Source organism: Hydra vulgaris, chromosome 02 (assembly GCF_038396675.1).
Source record: "Hydra vulgaris chromosome 02, alternate assembly HydraT2T_AEP".
In the NCBI taxonomy this organism is placed as follows: domain Eukaryota; kingdom Metazoa; phylum Cnidaria; class Hydrozoa; order Anthoathecata; family Hydridae; genus Hydra; species Hydra vulgaris.
In genome coordinates this window covers 8,090,373-8,102,773 of record NC_088921.1, presented here as the reverse complement: position 1 = coordinate 8,102,773, position 12,401 = coordinate 8,090,373, and the positions used below count along the sequence as shown (strand labels likewise).

The window sequence follows — 12,401 nt, the reverse complement described above, 5'->3', positions numbered from 1 at the left end:
TATATATATATATATATATATATATATATATATATATATATATATATATATATATATATATATATATATATATATATATATATATATATATATATATATATATATATATATATATATATATATATATATATATATATATATATATATATATATATATATATATATATATATATATATATATATATATATATATATATATAGGCCCGGTTTTAAGCGTAGGCGACGTCGGCGACACTTTTCTAGAGCGGCATTTTCTTAATTTATTTTGTGTTTACCCAAAAAAAAAAAATTTTTAAATTTTTTTTTTGTAACAAGAAATTATTTTATTTTTTTTAAAAATTTCCAAGTTTTTCTACGTACTCACTCCATTTTTATAATTTAAAGTTATGGATTTTGTAGATTATAACATTTCCTATTTGTCCACAAATTTTTTGCTTAGGCGGCGTTGTATTTTACGGGAACTTTCCGAATACATACTAATTTTTTCAAATAAATAATATAGTAATAAAAGCGTTTGTTTGTATACATGTTTTACATTTGGGATTTGGCGAAGAAGAAACAGTAAAAAAAAGTTTCTTTTTTCTTTTTCAGGGATGGATGTTAGCAAACCGCCAAATATACAAACAAACGAATTCTATTGGTTCATAAAATACGCTGACTAAGCAAATTAAAGTTCCAGAATATTCCTAAGAAACTTTCTTAAAAAGTTTATTGAAGTTATCTTTGAGATGTCTATTGTAAATTGTTATAAAAGTGTATTATTAAACGAACTTTAACTTTGAAAAAAAAAAAAATTATTATACCCTTTTATAAATTGAATAATATTTGTCTAACAATAATTTTTATAAGTAAGTAGTTAAAGTTTGTTTTTCGTTTTCTTTTTCATGTATTTGAATAAACTTATTATTATTATTATTATTATTATTATTATTAAATATAAAAATTTAGGTATCAATGTATCAATGCTATATTTTTTTTAAGTTTAAATTCTTTAAACGATACAATATAATGGACCGTGGTAAGAGACAGCGCTTGTCTGGGTCACAATACAAGAAAATTAGGCTTCAACGTGAAGCAAATTCTGCCAAACAGAAGAATGCTTTGTTGCACTTTTTGAGCAGGTCATCAAGCGAAAAAGCACTGGCACCTATAGTAGCTTCAACTTCAAACCAAAATGAAGTTGAAATTGAAATCGAAAGCGGTGGAGAAATAGAATATGCGGATAGTGTTAGTGTTAATGAATATAGAAATTCTGGAAATGATATAACTGCTAAAGACTTGGACAGTTCTCAATTTGATTAATATTTGGATTGCGCCTATTCGTGTTTGTAATAAAGACCACGGTAAGTTGAAAACTGTCTAACTTAGACTAGTGCATCCTGTAACAAGTATGCACCAGTAATCTAACTAAAGTAGTATGTCTAAGTAAAATATCTAGGAAAAATTAGGGAAGGAAAAAACTAGAAGTTAGGTAGTGCAAACAAAGACAGGACACATAATAGTAATAATAATAAATGTATATCAATAAATAGATAAAAAAGGTTACAAATGGTCGGAAAGCTTTAGTACCGTAGGATTAGTGTAGGAAGAAGTCGTTGCTCAGTGAAACCGCAGCTCCCCTGAAAGAGGAACGAGAATATATTTTTGTATAAGTTCGTACACGAACAGGGCTCGTGTACTGGTTGGAACACTTTGAGCCGTAATAGCCTGAGAGAAGTACGGAAGAATTAACTAGTAAGATTAAGTGTTAGTATCAGATTACTAAAATTTGGTCAGATGTCCAGTAAAAAACTAAAGCTTATGTAGAAGAAGTAGGTACGCGTATTCCTTTCTATTTTACAACTGTCTAAGTAAAGTCTTTTGTATTATATAGGTTCGCGTATAATTGAATATATTGCGTTATAAAAGTCTAACCAGTTGAAATTTGTCGTTTTATTCAAGAACCGCCCTTCTTGACATCATGATCTTGGGTTAGAGAATCTAGCCAACTTGAATTTGTCGTTTTATTTAAGATTTACCCCTGGTAACCTCGCTTAAAAATTATCCTTTTTACTTTTAGTATAATGATACTGGGTTAAGAAATCTACCTAATTGAAATTTGTCGTTTCGTTAATAGTTATTCCGTTGCGATCTTGTCCGAAAGAATTAACTTTTGACAATGTGATTTTGTGTTTAAAAATCTAACCAGTAGAAATTTGTCGTTTTAATCAAGAGTCGCCCCTCTTGACATCATGATCTTGGGTTTAGAAATCTAGCCTATTGGAATTTGTCGTTTTGTTCATCATTATTCTATAGCAATCTGGCCTGAGAAATTTAACTGCTGACATTGTGATTTTGCGTTAAAGAGTCTAATCTTGGGTTGAGGAATATAGTCCACTGGAATTTGTCGTTTTTATTTAAGACTTCTTCTTGGTACCCTTGCCTAAAAATTATCGTTTTCATTTTTAACACCATGATTTTTGGGTTGAGAAATCGAACCAATCGGAATTTGTCGTTTTCTTTATCGTTATTCTATTGTGATCTAGCCCGAAAGAATTAAATTTTGTGTTAAAAAGTCTAACCAGTAGAAATTTGTCGTTTTATTCAAAAATCGCCCCTCTTGACATCATGATCTTGGGTTAGAGAATCTAGCCAACTTGAATTTGTCCTTTTATCTAAGATTTCTCCCTGGTAACCTAGCCTAAAAATTATCCTTTTTACTTTTAGTATCATGATTCTGGGTTATGAGATCTATCTAATTGGAATATGTCGTTTTGTTTATAGTTATACCGTTGCAATCTTGCCCGAAAGAATTAACATTTGACAATGTGATTCTGTGTTAAAAAATCTAACCAGTAGAAATTTGTCGTTTTATTCAAGAGTCGCCCCTCTTGACATCATGATCTTGGGTTAAGGAATCTAGCCAACCTGAATTTCTCGTTTTGTTCATCATTATTCTATAGCGATCTGGCCTGAGATATTTAACTGCTGACATTGTGATTTTGCGTTAAAAAGTCTAATGTTGAGTTGAGGAATCTAGTCCACTGGAATTTGTCGTTTTTATTTCAGACTTCTTCTTGGTACCCTTGCCTAAAAATAATCGTTTTTATTTCTAACACCATGATCTTGGGTTGAGAACTCTAGTCAATTGGAATTTGTCGCTTTCTTTATAGTTATTCCATTGTGATCTAGCCCGAGAGAATTAAATTTTGTGTTAAAAAGTCTAACCAGTAGGAATTTGTCGTTTTATTCAAGTATCGCCCCTCTTGACATCATGATCTTGGGTTAAGAAATCTAGCTTATGGAAAATTGTCATTTCGTTCATAATTGTTCTATAGCAATCTGGCCTGAGAGATTTAGCTTCTGACATTGTGGTTATGCGTTAAAAAGTCTAATCTTGGGTTAGGGAATCCAGCCCAATGGAACTTGTCGTTTTTATTTAAGACTTCTTCTCGGTACCCTTGCCCCAAAATTATCATTTTTATTTTTAACACCATGACTTTGGGTTAAGAAGTCTAGCCAATTGGAATTTTTTGTTTTCTTTATAGTTATTTCATTGTGATCTAGCCTGAAAGAATGAACTTTTGTGTTAAAAAGTCTAACCAGTAGAAATTTGTCGTTTTATTCAAGAGTCGCCCCTCTTGACATCATGATCTTGGGTTAAGAAATCTAGCCCAATGAAATTTGTCGTTTTATTTAAGACTTCTCGTTGGTAACCTTGCCTTAAAAATATCAATTTTATTTTTAACACCATGATTCTAGGTTAAGGAATCTAGCCAGTTGGAATTTGTCGTTTTGTTTAGAGCTATACTATTGTGATCTAGCCTAAAAAAAAAAAAATTTTTTACTTTCGACATTGTGATCTTGTACTAAAAAGTCTAACCAGTAGGAATTTGTCGTTTTGTTCAAGAATCGCCCCTCTTGACATCATGATCTTGGGTTAAGAAATCTTGCCTATGGGAATTTGTCATTTTGTTCATAATAGTTCTATTGCAATCTGGCCTGAGAGATTTAGCTTCCGACATTGTGATTATGCGTTAGAAAGTCTAATCTTGGGTTAGGGAATCCAGCCCAATGGAATTTGTCGTTTTTATTAAAGACTTCTTCTTGGTACCCTTGCCCCAAAATTATCATCTTTATTTTTAATACCATCATTTTGGGTTAAGAAATCTAGCCAATTGGAATTTGTCGTTTTCTTTATAGTTATTCCATTGTGATCTAGCCTGAAAGATTTCACTATTGACATTGTGATTTTGCGTTAAATGGTCTAATCAGTAGGAATTTGTCGTTTTATTCAAGCTCCGCCCCTCTTATCATTATAATCTTGGGTTTAGAAATCTAGCCTATTGGAATTTGTCGTTTTATTTAAGACCTCTACGTTGCTATCTCGCTTTAACTCTAACTTATAAATATAACTTTTGAAGTCGTTATTTTGCGTTAAGAAGTCCAATCTGTAGGAATATGCCGTTTTATATAAAATTAGAGGAAAAAGAGAAAATGTCTTGGTCGGACGTGGGACTTGAACCCAGAACTGTGAAAACTATGTCGGTGCGAAGGTATATCGCTAACCGTTTGAGCTATGCAACTAGGCGGTGTTTGTAAACTCTTAGAATATATATCTATCAAAATAACATTAAATCACATAAGATGGTAGAGAAAGAGAAAAGTCAGTGTAAACCTTGCACGCAAGCGCATATCATACAATATCATAAACAAAACAAATATATTTAAATGAAAGAACAATTATCGTAAAATAGTAAAATTATTATAAATACACAAATGAGACGTGGTTTGTGCGAGTCAGGGCTCTGGTGTTTAAAAGTACAATCATAATTAAGTAGTGGTATTACCTGTGACGCCCTCCTCAGAACCATGCATGTGTCACAGATGACGTTTCGGGCAGCAATAGTATCATAAACATAACGCCAATCGTCAAAGGCGTATCATCGTTTTTAATACTACTACCCATGATTTACGTCATGCAAGTCCTATCGCGATAGTTATGACCTCACTACCAGAAAAGCCAATTCCTTACCATATCCCTAATTTTATATAACACCAGTGTCCTCCGATATTAGTGGCATGGCGAATGAGTTAGGGTGTATTGTATGGGTATTGTGATTCTAAATATGTTACAGACATATCTAGAATTAGTATACGCATATATCTATAAATATATATATATATATATACATATACATACGTGCCTATACATAAGAGCTTTCCTATGTATGCTGGTATTCACAAACAACCATAATAAATGAAAAACCATCATCCGTATAGTATATAAACATGAGGATGAGAAATAAAAAAGTAATAATTGGACTCACCATCTGTGTCTGGATCAATCGGCTCGCAGGGTACGAATACTTAGGTAGTGCAGACAAAACAACAACACGTTGGTCGTAAAGAGCAGTTACAGAAAAGTTGATATTAGGCGAAAAATGTTAAGACTCCATCAAATTATGTTAGTAGATACACTTTTACGTTAATACGCACATAAATATATATAAAACAATGTGTGATCAAAACCTAACGTGTTCTACTATTAGAAGTGGCGCGAAGACGTGGATAGATTTTGTTATACAAGTTTTTTATTATAATTAGGTCCCTCGGGGGATTAGAATGAATGAGAATAAAAGGAAAATTTAATATGAGCATAAAACGGAGATAATCGAGTGAAATAATGTCTTGCTAAGTATCGAGATCTAATCAGTTTTGAGTTTTGGTGAAGTGTTATAATGTTGCTATGGTAACCCAACTAGTGATTATCGTTGCCCTTAGTTCTACATGGAATTTTTCGTGGATTTTTCCGTGGATTTGTTCATTCTCCAACCAGAACTTAATATCATATAATTGGTTGCTTGGACAGTTCTCAATTTGATTAATATTTGGATTGCGCCTATTCGTGTTTGTAATAAAGACCACGGTAAGTTGAAAACTGTCTAACTTAGACTAGTGCATCCTGTAACAAGTATGCACCAGTAATCTAACTAAAGTAGTATGTCTAAGTAAAATATCTAGGAAAAATTAGGGAAGGAAAAAACTAGAAGTTAGGTAGTGCAAACAAAGACAGGACACATAATAGTAATAATAATAAATGTATATCAATAAATAGATAAAAAAGGTTACAAATGGTCGGAAAGCTTTAGTACCGTAGGATTAGTGTAGGAAGAAGTCGTTGCTCAGTGAAACCGCAGCTCCCCTGAAAGAGGAACGAGAATATATTTTTGTATAAGTTCGTACACGAACAGGGCTCGTGTACTGGTTGGAACACTTTGAGCCGTAATAGCCTGAGAGAAGTACGGAAGAATTAACTAGTAAGATTAAGTGTTAGTATCAGATTACTAAAATTTGGACAGATGTCCAGTAAAAAACTAAAGCTTATGTAGAAGAAGTAGGTACGCGTATTCCTTTCTATTTTACAACTGTCTAAGTAAAGTCTTTTGTATTATATAGGTTCGCGTATAATTGAATATATTGCGTTATAAAAGTCTAACCAGTTGAAATTTGTCGTTTTATTCAAGAACCGCCCTTCTTGACATCATGATCTTGGGTTAGAGAATCTAGCCAACTTGAATTTGTCGTTTTATTTAAGATTTACCCCTGGTAACCTCGCTTAAAAATTATCCTTTTTACTTTTAGTATAATGATACTGGGTTAAGAAATCTACCTAATTGAAATTTGTCGTTTCGTTAATAGTTATTCCGTTGCGATCTTGTCCGAAAGAATTAACTTTTGACAATGTGATTTTGTGTTTAAAAATCTAACCAGTAGAAATTTGTCGTTTTAATCAAGAGTCGCCCCTCTTGACATCATGATCTTGGGTTTAGAAATCTAGCCTATTGGAATTTGTCGTTTTGTTCATCATTATTCTATAGCAATCTGGCCTGAGAAATTTAACTGCTGACATTGTGATTTTGCGTTAAAGAGTCTAATCTTGGGTTGAGGAATATAGTCCACTGGAATTTGTCGTTTTTATTTAAGACTTCTTCTTGGTACCCTTGCCTAAAAATTATCGTTTTCATTTTTAACACCATGATTTTTGGGTTGAGAAATCGAACCAATCGGAATTTGTCGTTTTCTTTATCGTTATTCTATTGTGATCTAGCCCGAAAGAATTAAATTTTGTGTTAAAAAGTCTAACCAGTAGAAATTTGTCGTTTTATTCAAAAATCGCCCCTCTTGACATCATGATCTTGGGTTAGAGAATCTAGCCAACTTGAATTTGTCCTTTTATCTAAGATTTCTCCCTGGTAACCTAGCCTAAAAATTATCCTTTTTACTTTTAGTATCATGATTCTGGGTTATGAGATCTATCTAATTGGAATATGTCGTTTTGTTTATAGTTATACCGTTGCAATCTTGCCCGAAAGAATTAACATTTGACAATGTGATTCTGTGTTAAAAAATCTAACCAGTAGAAATTTGTCGTTTTATTCAAGAGTCGCCCCTCTTGACATCATGATCTTGGGTTAAGGAATCTAGCCAACCTGAATTTCTCGTTTTGTTCATCATTATTCTATAGCGATCTGGCCTGAGATATTTAACTGCTGACATTGTGATTTTGCGTTAAAAAGTCTAATGTTGAGTTGAGGAATCTAGTCCACTGGAATTTGTCGTTTTTATTTCAGACTTCTTCTTGGTACCCTTGCCTAAAAATAATCGTTTTTATTTCTAACACCATGATCTTGGGTTGAGAACTCTAGTCAATTGGAATTTGTCGCTTTCTTTATAGTTATTCCATTGTGATCTAGCCCGAGAGAATTAAATTTTGTGTTAAAAAGTCTAACCAGTAGGAATTTGTCGTTTTATTCAAGTATCGCCCCTCTTGACATCATGATCTTGGGTTAAGAAATCTAGCTTATGGAAAATTGTCATTTCGTTCATAATTGTTCTATAGCAATCTGGCCTGAGAGATTTAGCTTCTGACATTGTGGTTATGCGTTAAAAAGTCTAATCTTGGGTTAGGGAATCCAGCCCAATGGAACTTGTCGTTTTTATTTAAGACTTCTTCTCGGTACCCTTGCCCCAAAATTATCATTTTTATTTTTAACACCATGACTTTGGGTTAAGAAGTCTAGCCAATTGGAATTTTTTGTTTTCTTTATAGTTATTTCATTGTGATCTAGCCTGAAAGAATGAACTTTTGTGTTAAAAAGTCTAACCAGTAGAAATTTGTCGTTTTATTCAAGAGTCGCCCCTCTTGACATCATGATCTTGGGTTAAGAAATCTAGCCCAATGAAATTTGTCGTTTTATTTAAGACTTCTCGTTGGTAACCTTGCCTTAAAAATATCAATTTTATTTTTAACACCATGATTCTAGGTTAAGGAATCTAGCCAGTTGGAATTTGTCGTTTTGTTTAGAGCTATACTATTGTGATCTAGCCTAAAAAAAAAAAAATTTTTTACTTTCGACATTGTGATCTTGTACTAAAAAGTCTAACCAGTAGGAATTTGTCGTTTTGTTCAAGAATCGCCCCTCTTGACATCATGATCTTGGGTTAAGAAATCTTGCCTATGGGAATTTGTCATTTTGTTCATAATAGTTCTATTGCAATCTGGCCTGAGAGATTTAGCTTCCGACATTGTGATTATGCGTTAGAAAGTCTAATCTTGGGTTAGGGAATCCAGCCCAATGGAATTTGTCGTTTTTATTAAAGACTTCTTCTTGGTACCCTTGCCCCAAAATTATCATCTTTATTTTTAATACCATCATTTTGGGTTAAGAAATCTAGCCAATTGGAATTTGTCGTTTTCTTTATAGTTATTCCATTGTGATCTAGCCTGAAAGATTTCACTATTGACATTGTGATTTTGCGTTAAATGGTCTAATCAGTAGGAATTTGTCGTTTTATTCAAGCTCCGCCCCTCTTATCATTATAATCTTGGGTTTAGAAATCTAGCCTATTGGAATTTGTCGTTTTATTTAAGACCTCTACGTTGCTATCTCGCTTTAACTCTAACTTATAAATATAACTTTTGAAGTCGTTATTTTGCGTTAAGAAGTCCAATCTGTAGGAATATGCCGTTTTATATAAAATTAGAGGAAAAAGAGAAAATGTCTTGGTCGGACGTGGGACTTGAACCCAGAACTGTGAAAACTATGTCGGTGCGAAGGTATATCGCTAACCGTTTGAGCTATGCAACTAGGCGGTGTTTGTAAACTCTTAGAATATATATCTATCAAAATAACATTAAATCACATAAGATGGTAGAGAAAGAGAAAAGTCAGTGTAAACCTTGCACGCAAGCGCATATCATACAATATCATAAACAAAACAAATATATTTAAATGAAAGAACAATTATCGTAAAATAGTAAAATTATTATAAATACACAAATGAGACGTGGTTTGTGCGAGTCAGGGCTCTGGTGTTTAAAAGTACAATCATAATTAAGTAGTGGTATTACCTGTGACGCCCTCCTCAGAACCATGCATGTGTCACAGATGACGTTTCGGGCAGCAATAGTATCATAAACATAACGCCAATCGTCAAAGGCGTATCATCGTTTTTAATACTACTACCCATGATTTACGTCATGCAAGTCCTATCGCGATAGTTATGACCTCACTACCAGAAAAGCCAATTCCTTACCATATCCCTAATTTTATATAACACCAGTGTCCTCCGATATTAGTGGCATGGCGAATGAGTTAGGGTGTATTGTATGGGTATTGTGATTCTAAATATGTTACAGACATATCTAGAATTAGTATACGCATATATCTATAAATATATATATATATATATACATATACATACGTGCCTATACATAAGAGCTTTCCTATGTATGCTGGTATTCACAAACAACCATAATAAATGAAAAACCATCATCCGTATAGTATATAAACATGAGGATGAGAAATAAAAAAGTAATAATTGGACTCACCATCTGTGTCTGGATCAATCGGCTCGCAGGGTACGAATACTTAGGTAGTGCAGACAAAACAACAACACGTTGGTCGTAAAGAGCAGTTACAGAAAAGTTGATATTAGGCGAAAAATGTTAAGACTCCATCAAATTATGTTAGTAGATACACTTTTACGTTAATACGCACATAAATATATATAAAACAATGTGTGATCAAAACCTAACGTGTTCTACTATTAGAAGTGGCGCGAAGACGTGGATAGATTTTGTTATACAAGTTTTTTATTATAATTAGGTCCCTCGGGGGATTAGAATGAATGAGAATAAAAGGAAAATTTAATATGAGCATAAAACGGAGATAATCGAGTGAAATAATGTCTTGCTAAGTATCGAGATCTAATCAGTTTTGAGTTTTGGTGAAGTGTTATAATGTTGCTATGGTAACCCAACTAGTGATTATCGTTGCCCTTAGTTCTACATGGAATTTTTCGTGGATTTTTCCGTGGATTTGTTCATTCTCCAACCAGAACTTAATATCATATAATTGGTTGCTTGGACAGTTCTCAATTTGATTAATATTTGGATTGCGCCTATTCGTGTTTGTAATAAAGACCACGGTAAGTTGAAAACTGTCTAACTTAGACTAGTGCATCCTGTAACAAGTATGCACCAGTAATCTAACTAAAGTAGTATGTCTAAGTAAAATATCTAGGAAAAATTAGGGAAGGAAAAAACTAGAAGTTAGGTAGTGCAAACAAAGACAGGACACATAATAGTAATAATAATAAATGTATATCAATAAATAGATAAAAAAGGTTACAAATGGTCGGAAAGCTTTAGTACCGTAGGATTAGTGTAGGAAGAAGTCGTTGCTCAGTGAAACCGCAGCTCCCCTGAAAGAGGAACGAGAATATATTTTTGTATAAGTTCGTACACGAACAGGGCTCGTGTACTGGTTGGAACACTTTGAGCCGTAATAGCCTGAGAGAAGTACGGAAGAATTAACTAGTAAGATTAAGTGTTAGTATCAGATTACTAAAATTTGGACAGATGTCCAGTAAAAAACTAAAGTTTATGTAGAAGAAGTAGGTACGCGTATTCCTTTCTATTTTACAACTGTCTAAGTAAAGTCTTTTGTATTATATAGGTTCGCGTATAATTGAATATATTGCGTTATAAAAGTCTAACCAGTTGAAATTTGTCGTTTTATTCAAGAACCGCCCTTCTTGACATCATGATCTTGGGTTAGAGAATCTAGCCAACTTGAATTTGTCGTTTTATTTAAGATTTACCCCTGGTAACCTCGCTTAAAAATTATCCTTTTTACTTTTAGTATAATGATACTGGGTTAAGAAATCTACCTAATTGAAATTTGTCGTTTCGTTAATAGTTATTCCGTTGCGATCTTGTCCGAAAGAATTAACTTTTGACAATGTGATTTTGTGTTTAAAAATCTAACCAGTAGAAATTTGTCGTTTTAATCAAGAGTCGCCCCTCTTGACATCATGATCTTGGGTTTAGAAATCTAGCCTATTGGAATTTGTCGTTTTGTTCATCATTATTCTATAGCAATCTGGCCTGAGAAATTTAACTGCTGACATTGTGATTTTGCGTTAAAGAGTCTAATCTTGGGTTGAGGAATATAGTCCACTGGAATTTGTCGTTTTTATTTAAGACTTCTTCTTGGTACCCTTGCCTAAAAATTATCGTTTTCATTTTTAACACCATGATTTTTGGGTTGAGAAATCGAACCAATCGGAATTTGTCGTTTTCTTTATCGTTATTCTATTGTGATCTAGCCCGAAAGAATTAAATTTTGTGTTAAAAAGTCTAACCAGTAGAAATTTGTCGTTTTATTCAAAAATCGCCCCTCTTGACATCATGATCTTGGGTTAGAGAATCTAGCCAACTTGAATTTGTCCTTTTATCTAAGATTTCTCCCTGGTAACCTAGCCTAAAAATTATCCTTTTTACTTTTAGTATCATGATTCTGGGTTATGAGATCTATCTAATTGGAATATGTCGTTTTGTTTATAGTTATACCGTTGCAATCTTGCCCGAAAGAATTAACATTTGACAATGTGATTCTGTGTTAAAAAATCTAACCAGTAGAAATTTGTCGTTTTATTCAAGAGTCGCCCCTCTTGACATCATGATCTTGGGTTAAGGAATCTAGCCAACCTGAATTTCTCGTTTTGTTCATCATTATTCTATAGCGATCTGGCCTGAGATATTTAACTGCTGACATTGTGATTTTGCGTTAAAAAGTCTAATGTTGAGTTGAGGAATCTAGTCCACTGGAATTTGTCGTTTTTATTTCAGACTTCTTCTTGGTACCCTTGCCTAAAAATAATCGTTTTTATTTCTAACACCATGATCTTGGGTTGAGAACTCTAGTCAATTGGAATTTGTCGCTTTCTTTATAGTTATTCCATTGTGATCTAGCCCGAGAGAATTAAATTTTGTGTTAAAAAGTCTAACCAGTAGGAATTTGTCGTTTTATTCAAGTATCGCCCCTCTTGACATCATGATCTTGGGTTAAGAA

At 33.0% G+C, this 12,401-nt stretch overlaps 1 long non-coding RNA gene across 1 annotated transcript; it reads left to right on the top strand.

Moving 5' to 3' along the window:
* Positions 1-738: 738 nt before the first annotated feature.
* Positions 739-1,057, top strand: LOC136076366 (uncharacterized). Its single transcript, XR_010636207.1, has 2 exons — positions 739-848; positions 982-1,057. It is a non-coding gene; the product is annotated as an uncharacterized LOC136076366 (long non-coding RNA).
* Positions 1,058-12,401: the final 11,344 nt, after the last annotated feature.